Source organism: Onychomys torridus, chromosome 4 (genome assembly GCF_903995425.1).
Source record: "Onychomys torridus chromosome 4, mOncTor1.1, whole genome shotgun sequence".
NCBI classification, from domain to species: domain Eukaryota; kingdom Metazoa; phylum Chordata; class Mammalia; order Rodentia; family Cricetidae; genus Onychomys; species Onychomys torridus.
Genome location: NC_050446.1, coordinates 76,658,619 through 76,685,278, shown reverse-complemented (window position 1 = coordinate 76,685,278; position 26,660 = coordinate 76,658,619). Strand labels below are relative to the sequence as shown.

Here is a 26,660-nt window from a genome sequence, read left to right as displayed (position 1 = left end):
CCTCCACAGCTTCCAGCCTGAAAATCTCCTGTTTCTTAGACATGCCAGTCTCTTGCCATAGGCCCCTCCAGGTACTCTTCCCCCTGCCCTGCCCGCCCGGGCCACACAGACTGTCCTCTGTCACCCTGAACCTTCTGCAGACACAGCAGTGTACCTCCTTGTTTTCCTTACTCATGTGCCCCAGACCCCGAGACAAAGGCAGCAGAGAGCTCAGTGAATGGGCTGCTGGAGCAACTGCCTGTGCCCAGATCCCAGCTCTGCTGCTTATGTGGACTGTGGGACCACAGGCAGGAGACTTCCTCTTTCTGTTCTCTGTTCCCCATCTGTAAAATAGAGATAAGCGCAAGGTTGCTAAGCAGTGAATTAACTAATACATGAAAGTACTCTCTGCACAGTGTGACACACGGCGAGCCCTGAGCAGATGGTAATTGCTATTACTGTCATCGTTAATAAGATTATTATTGTTAGCCCAGATTGGGTAGTCACTGACTATGGAAGAGGCAGACAAATCAACTTCTGTAAAAGGGGAAACGGTCTTCAGCTAGCCAATGGGGAGTGTGTAAGCTGTGCACCTAGCACCCTGCTCAGTGTGAGGCTGCTTCTTCTGGTGATGCAGCAAGCACAGGGTTGTCACCTCTTCCTGGCACTGCTATGTGAAATAAGCAGGTGTGGGAAGCAGCTTTTGTGTCCACCTCTAGGGGCTTAGAGAGGTGTGTTGTGGGAGAGGATGGTGTTTACCTACTAGGTAAGTGATCCCAAGCCTCGTAGACCCTGAAGCTAGCGGCTCCTGTCTTCTCCAACAGTCCCCGTTGGTCCATGACAGAAAGCCACTTCTCTGTTGAAGCAGATGCCATAGCTTACATTATGACCAGCCAGAGACAAGCAAGGTTACTTTAGAGTGCTGTGGAACCCAGTCAGTGTGCCCTGTGGTCACACACAACACCTTTCCTTGGCCTCACACACAGGGTCATGTGGAACCTAGCCCTCTGCTCTCCAGAACCTTACAGGTTCTCTAGAAAGCCCTGTCCTCCACCTCTGCCCACTTTCCCCCTTGCTTCTGTCCTGCTGGCCGCAAGCAGGAGCTTGGACACCTTGTTCTTGAGAAGTGTGGATCTGCTCCTGGGCCCCCACTGGCCCTGTCTACCGTGCTTCCTGTTCCTAAATCAAGGCTGCCGGTGGAGCTGCTCTATAACCCAGTGGGGCCACACGATGTAGTCCCCCTTGGCAGATCTCTCATTGAAGACAAGAAGCTCTATGAAGGATCCCACCAGCCAGTGTCATCCCAATGTCTCCCAGCATGTCCCAGTACAGGAATGTAGGAGATGGGCACTGATCTCCAGAGAATCTGGCTGTGGGCTGTGTCGAGCTTGGGCATCAAAGTCTGACGCCTCGGTCATCTAGCTAGATTTGCACAGGTGTGCTGATGAGGTACTGGGGATGAACCCTCGGTTGCCATTTGAGTTTCAGTCTCTAACTCCAGTGTTCTAGGTAGTCTGTGACATGTGTGTGGCTTTCATTTCCCTTTTCATTTCTACCGAAAAAGAAGAAAGAACTCTGTAGTCACAGTTCACAAAGGGCCCATAAATAAGGACAATGGGGTATAGGATGGCTGAGATCATCTGGACACCTGTAACCATTTCACAGTTAGACCCACTGCTGTGGCAATGTGTTCTGGGAGCTTCCCTCTGCAAACAGAATTGTATGGGGCCAGCCAGAGAATGTAGATGGTGGTCATCCCTGGAGTGAGTGCTGGAGAAATTACATCTGAGTTTATTCCATAATACAGAGCGGAGTACTTCTGTGTTTTAAAAGAAAGGTATGAATTAAAGATAAAGGCCAGGGCTTGGAGATGTAGCCCAGCTGGTAGAGTGCTTGCAGAGCATGCACAAACCCTGGGTTTTGCACCAGCGGGCATAAACCAGGCCCACAACTGTGAACCCAGCACCCAGAGGATGGAGGCAGGAGGATCAGAAATTCAAGGTCATCCTCTGCTACATAGTGAGTACAAGGTTGGCCTGGTTACATGATACCTTATCTTAAAAAACCAAAAATGAATAAAGGCCATATTCCTGAACATTTGGTATTCTGATCTGAACAGAGAAGACACAAACAGCCATTAGGAGCTAAATATATACGTCTTAAGGAATATCTTTATTTTATGATTTATTTGTATTCATTAAACATTAATAAGGCTGCAAGCTTGCCTATGGATTTGGGATGGTTGAGCGGAGGTTTGAAAGACGGTCAGTTGTGAATAATTTATTATGAAAATCACAGAAAATAAAATAGCACTAGGGAGGAAGAGGTTTTGCACTGATATGTTCGAATTTATACAGTACATGTTGTTAATCCTCAGAGAGTTCCTTTCATCTCTCTGTGCCTCACTTTCCCCATTTGTACGGGTAAAGTGAACTAGCTTTGGCTATTGTAAAGATGAAAGGCTTAGCACTCTTGAATTCAAGAACAAGGCTAGAACACAGCAATTATGCCATAAGTGCTGGCAGTCTCCCAGTTTGCTTTGCGATGTTTGGGACATGCTCTGTGGCCTCCTGTGGGAAGTAGCAGCAGCAGCATGAAGATAATGGATTGGTGGAGGTGCCTCGACGTCTTAGCACATCTCAGTCACCATGCTTAATTCTTAATTTGGTCACCCACTTGCTCCTTGTCTGGCTCACATCCTTCTGTATCACTTGCCTTCACTTTACAGAGGTTCAGAGAGGTCAGACAGTGTGCCCAAGATCACATCGCTGGTCAGATGTTAACCCTGATTCCAAAGTCCATGCTCAAAAGCACTTGTCTGTCACCTCACTCTTACGTCTTATATTGGCCTGCAGGTATCCAAAGCACACAGTGGCCTTGCTTTCCCTGCCTCAGAGTTCTGGGTTGGGGTGTTTTAATGCCCTAAAAGGTGTTTCAGAATGTGTCCAGCTGTTTCTCCAAGCAGAGACTACCTCCTGATGGACATGCATTCAAGGAAGGAGGAGCTGCCCTCCCTTGCTGAGGGAGCAGGTAGCTGGAGCTTCCACACTGTTACATATTGATAGCAGGGATTTTTTTTTTATTTAAAGGAAATTGAGACCAATTATATGGCTTGCAATTAAACTCAGAAAAGGAATTGAAAGATGGAGAATTAATTTCCTGTTTGTTTGTGATACAGTGTCTAGGCAAACAGTTAATCAGCACTTGTATCAACACCCGCCCCATAGGGCTCAGCGCTGCAGGCACAGTCTTCTCTGCCTCCCCTGGAGGATGCCAGTCCATTTTACACAGTTAACTTGTTCTGCTCTGTCTATGCCAAGTACTTGACAAATGAAGATTACCAAGTCACTGTGCACAGATGCTCGGCTAGGACCTGGGGGTTAGCGGTGTCACAGAAATGATTCCATCCAAAGAGCAGCAGCAGCACACAGCAGACAGGTGTGATCAGATTTGCACACAGAGGGGCTTCAGGTGTGATGGGCGGTAGTGGGCAGAGGCCAAGGTTGCCCCTGAGAGACAGTGGTGGGAGGCCACCTTATATCCAAGGTATGGACGAGTATGGAGCACCTCTGCCTGGTGTTATGGAGCAAGACAGGCAGATCCAAGATTTCCTACAGGAGGAGGGACAGGACTAACTGATCTGATTGGAGGACTAGAGAAGGGACAATGGGGAGTGGGCCCCTGTCTTCAGTTAGAGATTTGAGGGGCCTTCTCAGGTGCCACCATGGGGAAGGGGCTAAGTTCAAAGGTGCGCAGTGTTCTCTGTTTCTGAGGACAGTAGCCCCTTTTGCCTTTTCTCCCTGTGACTGCATCAAAACCAGGAGTCTGACTTGGCAGCAGCATAGGCTGCCGTGAGCCGGAGCTGGTGTCTCACGGCTTCTTATGTGACCAGAGGCATGGGGTCTGGGGTTTCCCGTCAGGCACACCCTCGGTCCTCATAGCCAGCACCCTGCAGCTCAGGCTGGAATGAAAGGAAGGAGGAGCCAGGAAGGGTCCCCAGCCGTGCTAGGGACATGAGCCCGCCATCCAGTCAGGCATGCCACACACCCGCAGGGCTTTCTGGGCTCATAACCTGTTAGATATTCCTTTTTCCCAGTTTCCTTCCCAAGTTATGCAAGCTCTGCTAGCCCTCACAGGTGGGTGTAAGCTGAGGTTGGGGACTTCACCAGGGACAGCACTGAAGTACAGAGGCCTGACATGTCCATCCTTGTGAGGCAGTTCAGTCTGTGAAAGGAGGTTTGATGGCAGGCTTCCTGGTGTGGCCTCACCCTGCTCCCGGTGTTCCCATCCTCAGTCTTCTTGCCTCCTTTTGGTCTTTGCTTGGTGCACCCTTCCTTGACCACATTCTGCTGAATGACCTTGTTTCCCTTCCCAGCCTTGATCTGTGTTTGTTGATGGGATAACTGTGGTCCGGCCTCCTCTCAGCCCAAATACTAAGTTCACTTACTTCACTGCCGAGTACGGAGACAGGCAGCAAATGACAGTCGCAAGAGTGATTTGTGTGAGGAAAAGTGCAGGGCGTAATAGGAGCAGGGCGGACTCCAAAGTGGTCTTTCAGTGACAGCCTGGAGGGTGAGCAGGAGTCTGAGAAGAGGGAAGAGTTTGCTAGGTAGACGGAACCCACAAAGGAAAAGAGGAAGTGTGGGTATGGCAGCCCATAATGCCCACCCGGGTGAGGTGGGGGCTGGTCCTAAATACAGTCTAAGATCCTGACCTACATCTCTAGGGCACCAGGAGGTCAGGAGTGGTTCAGAGAGACATTTGGAAGATGGAAGCAGGGGCAGATACACCTTGCTCAGGTGAGGCCGGAAGGTCTTACAGAGCTCTGGTGAAGTGTTTCGGTCTCACCACAGCCTGCGAAGACCTCTGTGAGCCTGAGATGGAGCTGAGGGTTCCTCTCCAGCTCCCTGCTTCTCTGTCACTGCTCCTTGCCCTATACCCCAGTCTGAGCATTTACACCATGCCAGGCACTGTGGACTTGTGAGTCACCCCTCTGCCCCTCACTACCACTGGAGCTAGCTACTCTGGATCCTGCTGTCACTGTTACTGTGGGAGGAGAGCGCTTCAGTCCCACACCACTCCTGGAGGCTGTCAGCACTGAAGTGTGGAATGCATTGTTCTCTGAAGTCCAGTCAGAGCACTCAATTCTCCTCTTCCATTATCAGGGCTTCAGCATCTTAGACCATCCAGCCTGGGACTTGCCAGAAACTTGTACCTGTGCCCCATTGGTCCTGGCTCCTCTCAGGATGTCCTCTCCTAACTTTCTCCCACTGTAAGTGGACCCCATGGATCTCAGTGGGCCAACAGGATGGGAGGCTGTGCCTGTAACCTCAATTGCACGAGGACCATTTAACACAGTGAGTGGCAGACAGTGAGATCAGAGGCAGCCAGCATGCTAGTTTGGTGCGTGGGGGCCTTTCTCTCTCTGATGTCCTGCCTCTGGCCTTCTCAGATAGGCAGGGTTGGTATTTTTCTGTAAGAGTGATAGTGGCTGGGTCCTGGAACCAGCCAGCAGTAAAATAAATACTTCTTTGGTTGCTTTGGGGCCAGAGGACAGTATACCAAACCAAAAAAATAAAAAATAAAATAAAATAACACAGCGCCATTCTGTGTTTTTATGCTTAGCTCTTCTGAATGAAAATGCTGTTGCTATTACTGGGGATGATCTGCCCTTTACAAAAGATTGTGGTATAATACATGGTACATGAAATCTGCCGCCTTAAGTGGTTTTGAACAGTCAGCTCAGCAGTGTGGTCTAATCACTCTGTTGGCTCATTCACATTTTGAATCCTGAAGAGAATGCCCAGATGTATCGGGTCCGAGTGGAAGATGGAAGCATGTCTTACAGCTTCCATGCTGACGGTTTCTGGCTGTAGAATCTGGAGCATTTATTCAAGCTTGCGTTGTCTGTACCACACATCTTGTCTCAGGGAACCCACTGGGCCTGGAGCAGGTTGGGTGAAGGGCAGCAGGCAGGTCTTCATGGTTTGGAGCGTGTTCTTGCGCCATCTAGTGTCCATGGGGGCCCTAACCCAGCTGTGCTGAGGCAGCTGGATTTCCCTAACTTTAGGGGGAGGCTCTATAAAAACCCAGTGGCTTGAAAAGCGCACCAGGGAGATGTTTGTCTTTTTAGATCACTTGGATTTTTTTTTCTTTCCCCAGCTCTGATCCCAGGGAAATTTGCAACTGAAATTTGTTTCATTAACAGTCAGAACAGTTTGTCCCTTTGAAGCTCAGACAGGGTGAGATTAATATGAACCCAATATTAAGCTATTAAGCATCAATTTGGCAAACCTATTTATAAAAGAGCTGGAGACAGAAAATAAAGAAAGCTGCATTAAGCGACTTGTCTGCCAAATCCACTCTCTATTCTGGAAGATGTGACTCAGTAACCAGTCTCTCTGAGAAAGAAAAGTGTTGGGGTATCGGGGGTGGGGGTAGATGTGCATGCATGTGTACAGGCTGAGCATAGTCGTTGAGGATATGCACTTAATCTAATACTGCTATTGCCCCAAAATGGTGTCCCAGGCAAAGCCGACTGACTGTATATTACAGCCTTGCTGTTAAACAGCTGTAAAGGAACTGGAATTGTCCTGCCACCCAGTGAAGATGCAGCCACCCCAGTGTCACAGCACAATGCATATGTGCTTGGGGGTTTGCCGAAGGAGCACACGTAGGGCACGGCCAGGTGTTAGGTGGCACCACATAATAGTGTGCAGTGGGTAACGGTCAATGACAGCAGTAAGCAGCTGCTCATGGCTTCTGTGTTCACTGTACTTCTGTTTCAGGGTGTGTCCCTGCTACTTACCGAGTTTATGGTAAAGCAATGTGATGTTGGGCCAGCAGCAGCTTCGTACAGCCTGTGTATACCATGTCTCGTGAATACATCATTTTCTCCTGTGCTTGGTTTAATTTCTCAGTGTTGCATTCATTGTAGCTGTAGCTGTAAGAGACTGTGCCACATATAAATGGTATGCAGCCCAGATGCAAGAGGACTCCACCATCTGGGTTTGTGGAAAAGTATAGTATCACATTCATATGCCAAAGTGGCCTAACAGTGCAGTTCTTGTAATGAACTGTCATTAAGCCGTGGAGTAGTAAAATAATTAACTATTCATCATGGTTCATCTGTTATACAGTGTCATGTGGCTGAAGTCTGTCCCAAGTACTCGACACTTTGCATGTATCCACATAACAGTCCAAGAGGAGTGGGTGTTTTTATTCCCCAGATTATAGATTAGGGGACAGAGGCACAGAATGGTCAAGGATTTTACCACAGGTCACAAGCCCCCTGTTAATATTCTGTTCAGGTGATGGTGTTTGCTCCTGCTGTCCCTTGTCCCTTGAGCTTCCTGTTGCAGCTGCAGACTTCTCACAGCTGCTCATCATGTCTAGCCCTCAGTACCCATAGCCCCAGGTACAGAGATGTCACATGTGGGAAAGTGTAAGCTCCGTGGGCTGTTGGTGTCTCTGTTTTGAGCTCCTGGATCACAAGCTGTATGAAGGGAGGAAAGAAAGGTAGCTAAGAAATGACAGGTCTCCCAGTCCTCAGCTCTGTGGCTCACCTGCCTTGTGACCTGGACAAATGACTTCCTCCCTGTAACCTCAGAGCCATCCCCTTTAGGATACTAAGATGGCTTTGATAGCATGCTCATTTTGTGTTCTTTGCTCTCTTTTGAGAGGTTGAACACAAGGTAATGTTCAACTTCAACGTAATTGAAGTCAAGGTAATGACTACAGTAGCACAGTCGGGGTCTGGCACATGGTTTGTGCTTGTTAAGTTACCACTACTAGTAGCTAGAAATGAAATCCACCCTAGGTCACCATCTGAACTCTCAGGCACCCTGAGTTGTACCCATATGTTTGTCCCATGGGCTGAAAGGGCCTCAGCCCACATTCTACTTTGGAAGGTAGGATGGTCCAGCGTGGGGTAGCCATGGTTGGTTCTGGTTGGTAAACCTGAGAGCTGAGGAGTTTGGCTTTACTGCCTCTTCCTTTTCAAATTCCCTTGTATTCATGTGAAGTGTATGTGTATGCACACAGCCACATACATGCTGACCTAGATGGTTTATTTTGATTTTGTGTGTTTGTGTGCACCTGTGTGTGCAAGTGCATATGTTTGTGTTTGTGTGTGCACATTGGAAGCCAAGGACAGCCTCGGTGTGGTTCTTTCTCAAGCACCCTCCACCTCCTTTTTCTTTTCTTTTTTTTTTTTTTTTTTTTTTTTTTTTTAATCTGTTTACTTTTTCAGACAGGGTCTCACTATGTAACCTTGACTAGCCTGAAGCTCAGTTTGTAGGCCAGGTTGGCCTCAAATACCTCAGCTTCTGGAGTGCTGGGATTAAAGGTGTGTGTCACCACACCCTACTCCACCTCATTTCCCAATGCAAGATGTCACTGGCACCTGGGAAGCAGCAATGTGCTAGGCTGACTGGCTGGTCACCTCGCCCCCCTGGCCCCCGGCCTCCAGGACTATATACAGGTGCTGCTGCACCCAGCTGGTTACATGGGTGCTTGTAGGGGTGGTTGTCTGTGCTTCACTCACCCCTAAAGCATCACCCCTAGAAGGCACCAGGCCACTCAGGGAGGCGTCAAGGACCCTTAAGAGGGGAATACGGACGTGATCTCTCTCTCTTGGCTACCTTGTGATCCTGGAACCAAGTCAGAGTTCTCCAGAGAACTGTGTTGGACCATGCTTCATCTGGATTCTGTAACTTATCCATTTGTTGGTTGTAAGTCACACCAAAGTAAAACCTCTTTTGACTGTCAGATAAAACAGGGGGAATTGCCTCGTTAATTGCCACTTTAGGGGTGCTCGGGATCCCACCCAATCTGTCACACCTGCATAGCAAGCGCTTCACCCTCCAAGTTCCCACCTGGATTGTTTTGAATCAAGAACAGGAGGAATGGGCTGGAGAGATGGCTCAGCGGTAAGAGCACTTGCTGCTCTTGCATAGGACCTAGTTTCAGTTCCCATCACCCACACGGTGGCTCACAAACATCTGTAACTCCATTCCTAGGTGATCCAGTGCCCTCTTATGACCTCTTCAGGCACAAGATAAACATGTGGTGCACATACATATAACACATACATATAACACATGCATATACTTAACAGGCAAAACATCCATACATGTGAAGTTTTTTTTTTTAATTCTAAAGTAAAACTTTTTTTTTTTTCAAGAACAAGAAGAATGGCAGTAACAGCGGGACATCAGACATTTGAATGGACACCCAGACACACAGAGAAACAAACAAAAGATTAGGATGCACATTATCTCCTACAAGGCAAAACCATACAACCCGGCATTCCATGGACACCATGAGGGAGACTGACGAAGTTCCAGTGAGCAGGGGTAATGAATTGCCCACATTACTCAGTCCCTGTTACTGCAGTTTAAGATCTGTAAGGTGTCAGTGATGGTCCCCTTAACATGCAGCAGGTGTTGTTGCTAAGTGCACTAACCCTATTAACAGGCTGATCATCAGTTCCTGTAAAGATGGAGTTCTCCAAATCACCTTTTTCTCCTGGCTCAATCATAGATTCTCACTCTAGGGGGTCCTCGGTATTTGCATGACTGAGGGAAATGATTTCTTAATCCACAGGTCTGATGCTCTAGAGGGAGTTTTGCATATTATCTCCCTCTGTGCAGTAGGAAATGAGTATTGGACTCTGCTCAGGGAGCTCTCCTGAGCCCCCTGAGCATATGATGAAGGAGGCAGCCAGACGTGTTTGCAGGCAGGAGCCCAGCCTTTCTTTCAGCAGAAGGTAGAGGCATCTGCTAATGATCTCACTGAGAGATGGACTCATTTATTCCCTCTTGGGTTCATTCCATTACAGGAATGCTGAACCTTTCCCCAGGAACCTCCCTCCTATCTTGCTGAAAATCAGCCATTTGATTTGGATCAAGAAAAATAGCTCAGACTTGGCAGTATGGTGGTGGGTAATGTGGACTCTCCAGGACTCCCCCGGGCACCAGCTGCCTGGCCCCAAGCAGGTGTCAAAGGTGAGAGAAGACTGGTCACTTCCTCGGCTCTCCTTGCCTCTGGCCCCTTGTCTTCTGGCCTGGTTGATCTCATGACACCAGCCCACCACTTTCTGCATCCTTTTTGTCTCCGATGCCAGCTTTATTTTCTCAGACTCTTTTCCTCTGCCTTATCACTGTAAATGCAGAAAGATAAAGAGACGGTGTTACGTGGACCTGTGGGGCTGCCTGGGTGAGCTCCCACCTTCTTGGACTCTTTGGCCCAGAGAGGCTGCTTTTCTTCTATGTGTGAATTATTGAAACACGAGGTTTAGTTAAGAGTTCTGCCGTGGTTTATCCTTGACTCTGACCTGAAGGGTCAACATCACGTTGGGAGAAATGGTGGGAAAGTTGTACCTCTGTGATCCGGCTGAGTGGCACCTGATTCCTGCAAGATTCATCTCTGGCATGGCACCTTTAGCCGTGGCAGTGTGTGGGAAAAGCACGGAGACTTGACTTTTCTGACCCACAGACCCTATGGGGAGGCAGCACAGCTAACCTCCTCCTTCTTCCTCCTGTCTGTTCCCGTCCTAAGCCTTTTACATTTGGAAGAGTAACCTTTGCATTCCCTCTCTCAGACTCCTCCCAAAACGGCTCTGAAGACCGTCTTAATTAGAGTTTCTATTGCTGTGAAGAGACACCATGACTAGGGCAACTCTTTCAAAGAAAAACATTTAATTGGGGTAGCTTGCTTACAGTTCTGAGAGTCAGTCCATTAATGGGATATGGTGGCATGCAGGCAGACATTTTGCTGAAGAAGTAGCTGAGAGTTCTTCATCTTGCAGGCAACAGGAAGTGGTCTGAGGCACTGGGTGTGGCTTATGTATATATGAAACCTCAAAGGTCATACCTACTCCAACAAAGCCTACTACTCCTAATAGTGCTACTCCCTATGAGCTTATGGGGGCAGTTACATCCACACTGCTACAGAGACATATGGGAAAGACTGGCAAGCCAGTGTGAATTGTGTTTCTCGGCTGGAGCACTGTTGTGAGCCTTGGGTGCATTTGATATCCCCAGTGAGGACAGTAGTGTGGCTTTCCCAACAGTACTTGACACAGAGGCCGTCCCTTGAGTTAATTTGATGGCTTAGTGTTATCAGCAGTCTGGCTCCGGGGAGTTGCTTGTATCATCCTTCAGGATTGGATACTCTGCTGCATAACTCCCTTCTAGCCTCTGTACCTTAGGGCATCCCTCACACCCTGTCCTACACTTTGCACTGACTTACACCTGCAGTGGTGTCTTGTGGGGAGCAAGCTGATCTGTCTCTGAGGATGAAGAGGAAATTGAATCACAAAACTTTGAGTGTCCGCTATGCACCAAGTGTTTGACAAGTTCTGTCTTTTGGAGACTTCCTGGCGATTTCTTTTTCTGCTTCACAATTAGGCCCTTGGGGTAGAGGGGTGTAATGTTGGCTACCCAAAGGTTTGCAAGCAGCAAGCAACAGGACCAGAGCTTATCCTAAATCTTAAGAAGGGCCATGGAGCAGACTGTAGCCACTCAGCCTTATTTATCAATGGCCATGACCTGCACCTGACTAGGTAGCGGAAACTATAAAAGAGACCGTCCTCTTGCTGTTGGTGAGTGTGAATAAGGGTCTTGACTTCCTGGTGCTTTAGCCAGAACTCCTTTGTCCTTTAGCTCCTGGGTTCTTTCTGAAATTAAGGGCTTAATTCCTGTACCTACTAGTTGAGATTTTCTCTTCTCAGCTGCTAACGACATAACCACGAGAGCTCCAACTTTGCCGCCCGAACTAGCAGGTCCCAGACAACTTGGAGAAGACTCTGAGGACAAAGCCCCAGGCTTTGCAACCCCGCTGGACAGGTGACAGTAGCACCTCCTTCCTCTCAGCAGGCCTGCATCCCTCAAGTGAGTTTCCAGGAGGGTTCATGAGAATAGTTGGTGTTAGGAAGAGCCTGGTGCTCACGGACAACCCCGTAGATCAATAGAACACATGCTCTCAGTGCCATGATAAATGAGAACCATTATGACCTAATTAGCAAGCCTCATATTTGGAATGGATAAATAATAATTCCACCTTGTAATCCTAAACCGCTTCTTGAAAAATGCCTCTCATACCGCTCTGCCCTGCTGCAGAGCTGAAGGCCAAGGGAGCCCAGGCAGAGATGGCCATTTGCATATTGATTCGCTTGGAAATGTTTGTCTGTGCCCATAGACTTCTCAAGCTCCTTTGTGCTCATTATTTTTTAAGGTTAGAAAACAAAGAAAAATTTTTTTTCTGTTAGACTGCTGCTTGAATGTGAAATTCCCAGGGCTGTGCATAACTCAGGAGCCTGTACTTTTCTCTCTTTACTCTGTTGCTTTTGCATAGTGGCAGCGGGAGGGTACTCTTACAGACTCGGGTAGTGACTGCAGCTGGCTACCCATTGCAGTGGACCATCCATCCTTCACCATGTAGAAAAACATGGACTTTTAGAATCAAGGAGACCAGATTTCAAGTCTTCACTTCGTGATTCTGAATGTTGGGAAGAGGATGGTTGGAGGGATTAAATGAGATGTGCATGGAGTGCCTAGCTCAGGTCTTGGTGGGGAATGCAGGAGTAGTGATAGTCTCTAATCTTTTGTGAAATGATGTAATAGGAACAAATCAGTGATCCCACAAGCCAGGGTCTTCGGCATCTCAGGGTTTCACAGACATAATGTGGGGTGGTCTGCAGGCTAGCTCAGTCTTAATTAGAAACTCCTGATAGCTTATCTTTAGCTTGGCCTCATTCCAGCTTCATAACAGCACCCATTATCTCGTGCTGATCACAGGCTTGGCTCAGCAGTGACATTCGTTGGTGATTAATAAAAAATGGGAATCAGATTAATTAGGCTTCAATAATTGCATCTTGGTGGCAGATGTTGCAGACAGATTTCCCTGACACGGCTTCCTTGGGAAGTACTTCTAACTAGAAGATCCCAGTTGTCAGAGCATATGATCATTGGAGAGCTGGGGGATGGATGGACAAGACAGAGGGTTTGTAATGATAGGTGACAGAAGATTAGGTACCGTTGATCCTTACATATATATCCACCCTTGAGATATATATATCTCCATCCTGTCTGGAGAGCACAGCTTTGTGAGCAGTGGGGAGGAAGACCATGTAGCTATTGCTCACCCACATATCTTTTATTTCTTGGGGATCAACAGTTTATTTGATATTATTGACACACAATTTGCTGCCCCCTTCCACCCACCATCCCTCATCTTTCACCCCTGACTAAATCTAGATGTGAGAACAGAACAGATCCTTCCAAGGATTCCCTGGTTTGCTGTTTCTTACTGTGTCAAGTAGCCAACACATTCCAGTCACTTCATGGACACTGTACTTGATCTCACAACAATCTGCATCTCAACAGGAGTCTGTGGCTCCAAGATGATGTTACTTACCACTGAATCACATGACAGACACCTGACCCCACTCCCAATTCATGGAGAGCTTCAAGAAAGCAGCTGGTGTCTCTTGTCTGGCTCTTAGGAGATGCTTATGGTCACTGTTTAAGTTGTCTCTGGGAGATGAGGATGAAGAGGAGCTGGGTGTGCCCTTTGAGAATGCACATTGAGAAGAGCTGGCAAGACAAAGCACAGGTGGGAACCTCTGCTCCCTCAGTGATCATCAGGGGCGGGAAGCCAGTGGAAGTGACTGCCCAGAATTGTAGATCTCTGCTGGTTGATTACTATGCTGTAGCCCTGAAGGCTGTGGTCCAGAGAGGCTACCTGACATCCTTGAGCATGTCTGGAAAGTGACATGTTCCTTATTGGATTATCACCATGCCCAAGGGAAAGAGGGTTCCCTCTGGTAGCTATGAAAAGGACAGTCAGTGAAGATGAGCAGAAGGGTGAGTGTGTTGATGGTTGTATCTTGAAAAGCTGGACTGTCACTTCCAAGTGCAGCTTAGTTGTCTTTGACAAACACTGACCTTGGCAGTTGACAGAAAAAGAGATGCTGTCAGCTAGATGCCGATGAAGAGATGGTCACCCTTCATCGCAGACAGGGCAAAGAAGTGAGGGTAGTAAGGACTCTGGTGACAGAGAAAGCTGGCGGGTGTATAGGACTGATGGAGGAGATTGCCATCCTCACTGTTGGTAGTATTGGGCAAACACATGACAGTGTGGCTGTCTGTCTGAGAGTTAGTCTAGTGTGGATCCTACGGTGCACAAAGGAACAAGATTGACACTTTGATAACAATGTGACCTGCGTGCACTTGAGATGCACCTGCAAGCCAGTATTAATATTAGTTATGAAAATATACCCTAACTAATTATACTTAAGAAAGTATAATTAGTAAAAAAAAATTTGTCTTTTGGGTTTTTTTGTTTTTGTTTTTTCAGACAGGGTTTCTCTGTGTAGTTTTTTTGGTGCCTGCCCTGGATCTCGCTCTGTAGACCAGGCTGGCCTTGAACTCTCAGAGATCCGCCTGGTTCTGCCTCCCGAGTGCTGGGATTAAAGGCATGCACCACCATCACCTGGCAGTAAAAATATTTTTAAATGGATTTAACGTTACAAAAAAAAAAAAAAAATCTTCACAAAAAAACAAAAGCTGGAGGCTGGAGAGATGGCTCAGCAGTTTAATGTCTATACTGCCCTTACAGAAGACCAACATTTAGTTCTCAACATCCACGTCAGGCAGCTCACAACCACCTGTAGTTCTAGCTCCAGGGGATCCAATGCCACCCTCTAACCTCTGCAGGCACCAGGATACAAATGTGCACACATGTACATGCACATGCACATGCACACGCGCACACACATAAATAAAAGTAAAATAAAATTTAAAAAAACAAAACAAAACTGAGCTGGGCGGCAACAAGAGACCTTGCTTACCTTCCCTGAAAAATACTAGCGTGAAGAAATGGTCTGGGATTATGTAAGCCAGTAGCAGAATGCTTATCTAGGAATGACAAGCCTAGGTTTGATGATGATGCTGCAGTGAGTCAAAAGGAAACAATCAGACAAAACACCTTTAGCTGGGAATGATGGTCTGTAATGTCAGAAGATTCAGCAGCAAAGGCAGGAGGATCACTTCAAGTTCTGAGATGCCTGGCCTTCATTGTAAGGCCTGTCTCAAACAAACAAAAGTTACTGGAGATATATGGTAGAAGCCTAGCTGGTTTTAATTCTGTGAACGATAAACATGTATATAATGCATATGCACCACAGCCCTCACTTGTTAGTGTGTACATATTCTGTCTTAAGTATTTCCCCCCTAAAGCAAGACATGCGTGGTGATAGCCCAAAATGTCATGCAGCTGTGATATCTGTGAAAAGGCTCTGTCGACCAGGATGCGATCCAAAAACAGGATGGCATTTATTTAATAAGAATAATCACCTACCGGGCTTTTCTTTGGTCCTTGGCTAAGCAGTGTTTGTAGCATTTGGAGGCCTGGAGAGTTTGCAGTGATTTACACTCCTCATACCTTGAAGTTCATGTTCGTTTGTTTTGTAAAAAAACTCCCCAGAGCACACAGCAGAGATAAAAGTAAAGAGAAAGCAGGGATCCAATTTTTATGTGTGCCTTGGAAGTCTGGGGAGGATGTGGGAGCGGATGCTCCCTCCAGGGAAATGGAGACGGCTGTCAGAGCGGGAACCACAGCCCTGTTCCTGTCCTGAGGTCCGGGTTTGATCTTCCGACAGTCTCATTTGGTGCTGCAGGTCTATAGCTTCAGTGTGTGCTTGCGAGGCCGTGGTGCAGAGTGTGCCTGGCTAGGAGAAGTTAGGGTAAAGGGAGGAAGTCAGCCAGGAGATGGGAAGATGTGATGTCTGTTAGCCTGGATGAAAGAAGGGCGTGTTCCAATAGTGCTCTCTGTGACAGCACTGGTGCCCCCAGCAGGAGAAGGCAGACATGCCCACACAAGGTGCTGCTCCTTCATAACCTGGGGTTACATTACCTGCTCTGCTGGCCAGGCTGCTGTAGTCAGGACACAGGAAGACTGTGTGGCTGCTGGGTGGAGAGCAAGATGAAACAGCACAGCTTCGTCTGCATTTCTGAAGGCAGTAAATTCTCATTTAAGCTGAAATATTGATCTACTCTGTGAAACTGCAGTATCAAGAGTTTGGGGTTGCTTTTTTGTTTTGTTTTGTTTTTTTCTAAACCATACCCTTGGGACTTTCCCCTGAATCTCACTCCAGACATGTAGAGGTGAAATTGTTCCATTTTCTCAGAAAACTACAGCTCTGTCCTTTTCCCCAGCCCCCACATCTTCTTCATTTTAACTGGAGGGAGAAACCATCTGTCTGGCAGTGGCCAGGGTTCCAGCACAGGAATGCCTGCCTGCATTTAGCATAAAACTTCCTGGGAGTCACTCCTCCACTGTGGCTTTTCTCCGATGTTTTACTCCTGAAAGGATGGATTGCTGTCTAGACCTGCTTCAGGCTGGATTTATTCTGTGGGATGCAAAAGAGGTGTAGACCTGTTAATGGTGGTCAGAGTCTGCACTAGGTGTTTCCAGAGTCATAGTGTCCTATTCAAGGATGAAATAAAGGTACACACAGATTACAAAGTATCAACGATACTTTATTCAAAGCCAAGCAAATACCAGAAAGGAATACACCACTAAGATTGACAGTGGGCATGAGTGAAGGCACTCAGGGAGCCAGACTGTGCTTTGGGGCCTCTTTTATGAGGTTCAAGAGGAGGAGGAGTTTAGCTGCTAAGGAACATAGTGTGGGTAGATCCCTATTTTGATTGGCAGATTAAGTTTATAACTTTTCTCTACTTCTCATATTCTTTCCCACAGTGCAGCTGACTTAAACCATATGCATGCCCAATTATGCATAGTCATAAGGTGGTAAATAGGGAGTTTCTCCCAGAAGTTACTTAGCACATGTAGTTTGCCTCATTGAGCATGCACCTGAAGCCAGTTCATCTGGATTGGCCTTCCACTCTCATATCCAGCTATAAGAACAGTATAGAATGTAAGAGCTGAGCAGAATTGAAGTTTGATGGCTTTTAAGGGGAGAGGAAACATATTCTATTTTTGTTAGTGGAGTGTGCATGCAGCTGTATGCAGGTGGGGGCCCTAGGTTTCTAAGTGCCTTGTTGGGCTGGGGGCGGTGCATGTGCTTAGTATATATAGTTAAGGGTTTGGGGCTGCAATAGGCATTATTCGAAGGGGGTTATGTGCTTAGCCTAAGCCAAGAGGAGTCCCAGGTTGCTAGGCTGTTCACTAGGCTTGCTTATCTCAGACTCAAGAAGATCCATGTCTATGTCTGTTCTGTGATTTCATTCTGCTTTCTGTTGATGACTGAAATCACACCCATCTTCTTCATCAGTGATGAGGTCTTGAATGGAATCCTTAACACAACTTCCTGCTCACCTGCCCACCTTCAGTGTGGCTCATTATTAACTCTGAATGTGTGTTAAGGATCTTTGAACCGTCTCAGGGCTTGTGAGTGCTTATGAGAAGTGGTTACTTGAGCATGCTAAATGCACTGTCTGGGCCCTATAGTTCCTGCACTCCACTCTGGCAATGAGGACTATCTAAAAGCCAGTGGGAGGTAGAGGTGTCACTGCTGGTGAGACCATGGGCATTGATTGCCACATATGAGGGAAGCCCTGGTTGAGCTGCAGCCCATCTGTGGGGGAGGACACTTTCTATCTTACCTGTTTATCAAAAGGAATAGAGGTTGGAGTGCTCTGTGCAAGCTCTTGACTTTTCAGTGTGGGGGCTAACTATTTGTTTTGTTTTGATTTTTCTTTTTTGTTTGAGTGGGCACTGCTATGTAACCTAGGCTGTCCTTGCTATCCTCCTGCCTCAGCCTTCTAACATGCCGGGATTGCAGGCATATGCTATCACTCTCAAGTTAAAAAGCTTAAACTATTATTATGCATCCACAGAAAATTCTATTTCTGGATTCATATCATGCTGAGGAAAGGACCAAAGTACTACAGTGGGATTTATGCAGAGAACTGATCCTGCCTTTCCTTGTACACACAGGAAACCTTTTCTAAATGCCTGCTGAGCGTGGGCACTGCTCAAGGGTTTGGCACTGCATATGCTTCCCGAAGTGCAGTAGATGCCATTGGCTTCCTGTACAGGTGCAGGGACCAAGAATCAGTGTGGAGAAGAAAGCGGTTGTTCCTGAGCAATCAGACCCAGTCATCTCTCAGAGCCTGTGCCCCAGGCACACCCTACCCCCTCCAGCAACACCCATCCCTGTGCTAAAGTCCAGAGATGCCCCTGGCCCATAATGAAACCCAGCCTTGGTACTGCTGACTCTCTCTCTCTCCTGGTCCTGGCTGGCACCATGGGTGGACAGATATTCTCCTGAAAGTGGCGTTGCCATAACCGTGGCTGGTTGTAACCACAATAGACCCACTGGGCAAGAGGTCTACAACTGGGAATTGTATGTTTTCTTGCTTCCTGTTGAACTACAGAAGGCGCCGTGGGGAAAGGAAGAGCAGGCACAAACACTTAAGGCATTACTCAGCCCAGGCTGCTGTAGCAAACCCTTAAACAACAGGAAATTATCTTCTCACTGTCCTCAGCTTCAGTGTCCAAGATGCCAGTGTCATTGGGACTGGTTTCTCCTTCAGTCACCTTCTGCCCAGGTCCTCACACAGGACGGCTCTTCTCCCCTCTTCTAACAAGGATACCTTGTAAGGGCAATCAATGTGTGGATTAGGAGCCATCCCAAAAAACCCTCTTGTTTTTAATATTCAGTCACTTATTTGAAGTCCTCCCCTCCCGATATGGCTATCTTATGCCATGTTGCGATTAGGACTTCACCATATGACTTTGGAGACAGGCTCCATGCAGCCTGAGACACTAGGTCCACAGCCGCGTGGATGAGAGCTGATGAGCCGATCCTAGAGAAGCAAATTCGCATTCAAACCCGGCACTACCTTAGTCTCCTGATCACATTTCAGCTCAAGTTGCTCATCTGTAAAATCAGAATAATGTTCCCTATGCTCTCACCTCTCCAGATGATTTTCGGGAACTCAAATGTCTGGTGAATGTGAGAAGACCAGCGTGGCAGCTGCTCCTGGCTAATCCACCCACGGTAACGTGCAGGTGGGGTGGGTGTTTTTAATCCTTTCTGTCTTTAGAGGTGACACCTACTGCATTCATCCTTATGATGTGCTTGAACATGGTCCATAAATGGTCACATTGCTGCTGCTTCTTGCAGTGACTGGTTTCCCATGGCTGTGTCCACAAACTGGTTTAATACAACAGAAATATACCATGTCACCGTTCTGGAGGACAGGAGTCCATGGTGAGTCTGCAGTGCTGGGTCCAGAGTTTCTGGGGCAAGATACCTCCTCTTCCTCTACCCAGCCTCCTGTGCTTCCAGAAGCCCTTTCACTCCTTGGCTTGTTGATGTGTCCCTCCATGTCACTCCAGGTGCCTCTCTGTGGCCTTTTCCCTACATGTCTGTGTGTCCCACATCTCTGTCTCCTTGCCTTGGGAAAACACCAGTCTGTGGGTATCCGGCTCACCCCAGATCAAAGATAGCCGCCTCTGAAACTCTGTAACTCCATTCCATCTACAAAGACTCCATTCCCAACCAAGGGTATATTCGCAGGTCCCAGGAGCCAGGACTTGAGACATAACCAGGGGGTCACGGTTCAACCCACTGTGCACAGTGTTGTGCACTTTCTCAAGCCATTAAAAATGCCTAAAATGGTAAATGTTTCAAATTAGCACATCAGGAGGCTGTGGAGCCACTGATTAATCACTGCCCTCCACTCGCTGCCTGAGATTCTGACCTCTGTTGACGCTGGAAGCTGGACCCAGCTCTCTGCATGCCCTGTGGGGTTGCAGCAGTGACCTCCAGCATGAGTCTCCAGAACCTGCTCATTTGTTTCTTTCTCTTTTATTCCAATGAAAATTTTCATTGCTGTATTTTTTTCCTCATACATATAATTGGTATAAGATTTTCAAGTAATTAAAAAAAAAATACCCCCAAAAGAAAGTGATTCCATGTTCCTTCCTCATTGCCATTGAGTTTTTTCCCCCGGGGCCAGAAGGGAGTATCTGGCGCTATCCTCCACAGTCTTGGGGTACTCTATTGATGGACATGGGCTGGTCATCTCTGGTGCCTCAGGGGATATCTGGCTTCATTTTATGGTAGATCCAGCTTTTCAGCTCTGTAACAGGGACTGGCTATCTTTATTATGTTTCCCTTCCTGTTTGCTTCTGAGAAATCCTTCTGACCGTTGTATTTACTAGTGGGACCAGAATGGAGACCTGCAGGCTGGTAGCAGTTCCAGTCTCCAGCTCAAAGGGTCGGAGAAGACTTTGCTGGGGGTCTGAGTGGTAGACAAGAAGAAGGGAAAGAAGAGGAGCCACTTGAGGAGTTTTCTCAATAGGACTCTGGGAACTTGGGTGGCCCTCAGATAAATGTAGTAGCTAAGCAGCTTGTTTGGGCCTGCCCCCAATCAGCAAGACCCAAAATTTCAGCACCAAGTTCTAAGACACATGTAGCTTCCATCATCCGCTATTTGTTTGTCTATATATTGCCAAATCCCTGAGGAAGATGTTCTGAGACGTGGGTAGACAGAAAGTCTTGGTTCAAAACAAAACAAAACAAAGCCAACGTTTTTTAAAATTGAAGTAATATTTTCTTTTGAAGCATTTGTGATAGATTTTGGTGTTCTCTGCTCTGTGTGAGGCAAATGAAATTAGTGAACTGGACCCCCCATTTAGTGACTTCTTTTTTTGAGACAGGGTCTGACTGTGTAGCCTTAACTGACCTGAACTCATGACATAGACCAGACTGGCCTCTAACTTGAAGAGATCCACTTGCCTCTGCCTCTCAGGTGTTAGCACAATTAAAAGATTGTGCCACCACACCATGCAATTGTAGTGGGTAGCCATCCCAGCATTGGCCTGGAAGTTCCAACCCCCACTGAGGCTTTGGTAATGGTCACGCCCACAAGGCGGGGCGGAGGAGGAAGCGGAAGACGAAGGATCGGGAAGAAGTCACTCTCTTGGTTCCGGGACGCAGGACGCTAGAGGTGGACCGAGCAGAGTTCTCCAGAGAACGCTGCCGGACTACCCTATACCTTTGCCAGACTCTGCGACCTACCCCTTCATTTGTAAGTTACCCCACAAAATAAACCTCCCTTTTAACTACGTGGAGTGGCCTTAATAATTTCACCAATATGCAATTTTGTCATTCTTGTTGGTACCTACTGAGGACCAGGCCCTATGATACACGCTAGGATTGCACCAGGAAGTGTCCCAAAACTCGGTGTTTATGAAGAAGAGTATGTTTACTGCCCACCGGTGAGTTCTGTCAAGTTTTACCATACCTGGAACTGCTAGGTAAAGGTGGCTTTGGAGGATAGGAAATTACTCTAGTCAACTCTACAAATGCTGGGCTGTTAGCAGATGCAAATAGGTTGCATAAGATAAAATGAGGATTGCAGCAAGCAAGAGGAAAATAGGCATGAAAACAGCCACATGCAGTCAGTAGGATTGGGTAAGGCAAAATGACCCAACGTGGAATGTGCTAGAAAGACAAATTATCCAGAGGTACTGGGGTGGAGATGCTGACCTTGCAGAGCCATGCCCCCTGGCTGGTGAGAGACAAGGATGAGAGGGAGTTTGAGGCTGACCCTGTTCCTGCTTGTTAAAAATGGACAAGCCACCCATCTGTTTTGTGCTAGTGGCCAGGATTCTGCTGCTCACAGTACCTCCAGCTTTCCTTCATTTGTCTCAGATAATAATTGGGAAGAAAACCATCACATGGGGGTTTAGCAGAGTGGTGAGGGAAAACAGCAGTGTGGGAGCTTCTGGAAGGCAGAGCTCTGACAAGTCTCCTGGCCTGTTTCTCTGTTGTGCTCTGTGTGTGTGTGTGTGTGTGTGTGTGTGTGTGTGTGTGTGTGTGTGTGTGTGTGTCAGAGAGAGGGAAGAGGGGAGAGGGGAGAGAGGAGAGAGAAAGCAAGCAAGCTGGCATCTTCATCCCATTTTTCTCCTGCCCGGGCCAGGAGTCAGGGTAAGATGGGCAGTGGCTGAGAGAAGTTCAGCTGGATGAGGCAGAATGTTGGGTTCCTTTTCATACCCAGAACCAGATCTCTGAGAACATCTCCCACAGCAGATGGGTGTCCCACACAGCTGTGTGGTAGGCATCCGTGGAAAGAACAGAGTTGCCTGCTGGTAGAAGTGTCCACCTCTGACACTACACAGCGCAGAGCCAAGGTGGCCGTTTTTTAAGTGGATGGGGCGCTAATGGTCCCTCCTGAACTGCCCTGGGAAGATGAGTAGCTGCCTCCTAGTCACTGTCTCCTTCACCTGCTGCCTTCTCAGCGGCATCTTTCTGAGGCTCCCTGCCCCTCGTATCTCAGCCCCAAGTACCTCTCTTCCGAGCAGACTCTGCTTAACAGCAAGATGGGAGCTGGGGAGACAGCTTATTTGTAAAGTGTGGATCCTGTGAGTGTGAGGAGTGGAATTCAGTCCCCAGCAGCCACACTGGCTCATGGTTGTAATCCTACCGCAGGGGAAGTGGGATGTTCAGATCCCTGGGGCCGTCCCACCTAATCTGCTAGCTTTAGGCCAGTGAGAAACCCTGTCTCAAGAAAAGGGGATGGCACCTGAGGAATGACACCTGGGATTTCCTCTGGCTCCACACTCATGTATGCACACACATGAGCACACACACAAACACACAGTTGGCTTCTCCCTGCCAGCAGCCAATAGCCTAGATTCTTCCTGAACATTAAAGGCCATCAGATTTGTCTGTTCATTGTTTCTTGTGCACACTTCTTGGTGTCCTGTCTCCCTACTATTCCTTCCTTTCTTTCTAGAATGTCTTCCCCAGGCTCAGTCTGGCAAAAACTTTCCAGTTCAGACTCAAATGGCTGCTTTACACAGACATGTTCATAGGAGCCAGAAATGATTCTGCACACTTCCGGCTCTGACCCATGCTGCTCTCAGAGGATCGTCAGCACACAGACACATCTCTGGCCTTAATACGCTGTTGCTTCTCTTTATAGATGAGGAAATTCAGGCTATAGGTAGCCGTGATGGAGCTGGGCAGTAGTGAGCCTAGGCCTGTTTCCATGACACTCTGCTCTGCTACCTCTCTGGGAGGTCAGGGCCCCTCACCTGATTGAATTCATTTTCAATTGCACTGTTTCCAGTGAGCTTAGAATGTACAGTGGGGAAAATACTAGCCCTGTTTGTTGGCACTCACAGGCCAGTGTCTGGCCACAGTGAAGACTAGCATAACTGCGGGTATGGCACTAACAAGTATGGATGGCATTTTTTAACGACTATGGCACTGATGAGTATGTGGCCAAGTAGGCTGGCTTTCAGGGTCAGTGCTTCTTGACCCTGCATGCAATGAGGAAAAGCTGGATGGCTGGATGGAGGTACACAGTGAGTGCCTGAGGGCTTCTTAGACTTGAGCCCAGTGTCTACAGCTGGTGACTGAGAAACTGACCCCAAGGTGTCTGCAGTGACTTTTGGGGTTACCACCTCTCTTCCCAAACCAGCCTATGAAACCCCCTGTTCTTGGAGAGGTACAAACTGAGAGAACTAAGGTGCCTCTGCAAGGAACTCAAACCACAAATTGTCTGTCCCTTCTTCAGCCCCATTTTCTCAATGGGGGAATCCACGGAGAGTCTATCTTTGTGCTTCACATGTTCCTGACAGCTGAGTGGAACTTGAACCCTATCCTGTATGCAGGGGGAATTTCCCGTCAGTCACATAAGCAGATGCGGTCAGGAACAGATAGAACAGTGGAAGTGTTTGAGCTCATCTGCCTTGTCTCACTTTACAGATGGGAAAACCAGAAAGGTGAAGGGACTTGGCCAAGGTCATATATCTCATTAGAGACAGGACTTAACCTTAAGTCTTCTGAAGCCAGTACCAATGTTTGCCCATCTCCAGTGTCCTTTTGTGACAAAATCAGCCTTCTCCATTTTATGCTTCTGGTCCAGATGTTGCCTACATTCACATTCAACACAAAGTACTTCGTGAATTTCCAGTTCTTATTGTCAGAGAGGGTTTCATCTAGGTCTCTGTTTCTGTCTGTTCCCACTTCCTTGGACTCTTTGTCCCTGTGGCAACAGTAAGGTATACAGAAGCAAGTTAACCCAGAAGCGCTGTGGCTGTTGATCCCTAGAACACCTGCCTGCCCGTGAGGCTGGCCCTGGCTGGCACATGGAACCTGGGTTTGGGGAGAGCTCCCAGAATGCTTTTTATTGTTAGCATTCGTGATGTGGTTTGTGCTGAACACCTGCTTTTCTTTGGGGATCTGGAAAGTTGGCATGGACTGAACAGAGTGCCAATGTGACCAGCACTAAAACCACGCACGTGGAGCTGCGAGTGAGTCTCACTGATACTCAACATTTTGTGGTGGCATCCACTATCCCAGGTGTGGGGATTAAGTAGATACATTAGCCCTGCTGGGAAAGGACTCTTGGCAGCACGGTACCCACTCACTTCACCCGTGTGCTGTCATTCCCATTGCTAGCTTCATACTCTTGTATGTGTACAACTCTAACTACTGGCTGTTCCCTTGAGCTCTCTTGGCAAATCATCACACTAGGAGTGCCTAGCGAAGGAGCAGAAGGAGCTTCAGTCAAGGATACAGTCCCGCAGTCTTCTGTCACTTGAGGAAAGGGTGATGGGGCCTTATGGACAGGGAGACATTAGGATCCTGCTCACCCAAGTTCAGTCCTCACTGTACCATGTATCATGTGTCTGGGGCAAGCTGCTTTCCTTCTCCAAGCCTCGGGATCCCTAACAAGGGAAAAGCAGTGCTCAGTGTGGTTCTCTCAGGACTCCAGAGCTGCCAGCTTTGTGGGTATACATACCCCACATGTGCTCCACATGCACACTCCATTATCAGTGCTGTGCTGCACTTCTGAGCACAGGGCCTCCTGGCACGGAGTTAGCCCACAGTCAATATTAGTTGAATTTATGCTCTGAGAGTGGGTAAATGCCACTTGGCATTGCTTTAGGAAGCACACAGTCCAAGAGGGATGGAAGTTGTTGTCGAGTGAGATGGGTAAATTCCATGGGCTTCCATCTGCAAGCTTATGCCTGCGGCTGGTTGCAATGGGAGAGGGTGTTTCATTGAACTCTGTGAGCATTTCCCCTTCACCCTGACCTCAGCTGGTGGTCCTGGCTCAGAGTTAAGCATGCCCCTCAGTTCTGTAGGACACCAAGGCTTGTCTGATTGCCTTGGGTTATTTCAAGATGCAGCTGCAATGTTGCTGTATGTGTAGATCCTGTTACTAGGTGCTTGATCTAATTAGCAAGCCACTTTTGGAATGGCTAAGTGGGACATGCTCTTTATAACCCAGTGACTCATTTCCCATATGCTCTGCTCCCACCCCCCACCCCCTGAACAAAAGAGAAAGGAGTTAAACAGCTGTGTGTAAATTTGTTTGCTCCAGTGGTGGGCAACGATTTTCCTTCTCTCCTTGGGGGTCACTGTAGCTTGCTTTGCTTGTTAATGTTTCCTTTACAGGATAAATAATGTCACAACAGACCAGCAAGAGGCTGGCCAGCCATGCAAAGGTAGGATTTATGGTTTCCCCCACAGTCTGAGGATGCTATTCCTTCTGAATTGTGTGTGTGTGTGTGTGTGTGTGTGTGTGTGTGTGTGTGTGTGTGTGTGTGTGTGTTCATGGATGTGATTGTGGAAGCCTAAAGTCAACATTGGATGCCTTCTTCAGTTGCTCTGCACCTTATTTATTTAACACTTATTCTATTTTAATGTGTTTGTGGGGGGGGGGTAGGTGCATGGAGTGCAGGTGCTCACCAAGGCCATAGCCAGAAGAGGGTATTGAGCCCCCTAAGCTAGAGTTATAAGCAGTTGTGGCCTATTCAACGTGGATGCTGGGAACCAAACTTGAGTCCTCAGCAAGAGCATTGAGTGCTTCCAATCACTGAGCACGCCCCTCACCCCCCACCTGGGTATCTCCACTTTCTTTTCTGAGTCAGGGTCTTATTTGAACTTGGAGCTCATTGATTCAGAGAGTCAGTAAGACCCCAGAGAACTCATATCCCTGCCTCCCGGGTGCTGGGATTACAGACATGAGCTTCCACGCCTTCTTTTCACATGGATGCTGAGAATCTGAACTCAGGGCCTCATGCTTGTTCAATGAACACTCTCCCAACTGAGCCATCTCCCCAGCCCCTCCCGGATTTTTAAGCACTGCTTAGAACTGCTTGGTGACCCAGAGCCAATGAAACCAACAGGTCACAGCCAGGGAGTTCTTAGACCCTGCCTTTTACCCAGTGACTTCCCCAGAACACCTTCCTTGCATGTGTAAATATGTAGGTGCGCCACAGTCACATGGATTTGGGAGACATTATTCCACACTTAGAAATCATAACAGAGTTGCAGAGATGGCCTACTAAAAACAAACTTGTGTTTTCTGAATATAACTGAACCAAAGAATCATTTCCCCCATTTCCGCATGGCTGTTACCCTACTGTGCAAAGCCATGCCACAAGCTCAGCTAGGTAGCTTGAGAATCTGTTCCAAGTCACCATCCAGTCCCTCTTGGTTAATTTTCTCAAAGCTATGTCAGAGCAACATTGATCACCAGGTGATCCCCAAGCTGCCAGCTGGCTTCCTATGACAAGCCCTGCTTCCAGGCACATCCCTATCTTCAGGCTCAGCTCATCAACTTCCTTCTTTCTCTTCCTTTTCTCTTTGCTGTAATAAAATACCCGAGGCTGGGTAC

General features: G+C 47.8%; 1 protein-coding gene and 1 long non-coding RNA gene across 3 annotated transcripts in view; one reads left to right on the top strand and one right to left on the bottom strand.

Annotated features, from left to right (window-relative positions):
• Ldlrad3 (low density lipoprotein receptor class A domain containing 3) overlaps positions 1 to 26,660 on the top strand; it is a 236,242-nt gene that overhangs the window by 150,295 nt on the left and 59,287 nt on the right. The gene's annotated exons all lie outside the window — the stretch shown is intronic.
• LOC118582922 lies at positions 10,875 to 15,769 on the bottom strand. Its single transcript, XR_004944805.1, has 3 exons — positions 15,343 to 15,769; positions 13,399 to 13,577; positions 10,875 to 12,957 (listed from the first exon to the last, which is right to left on the bottom strand). It is a non-coding gene; the product is annotated as an uncharacterized LOC118582922 (long non-coding RNA).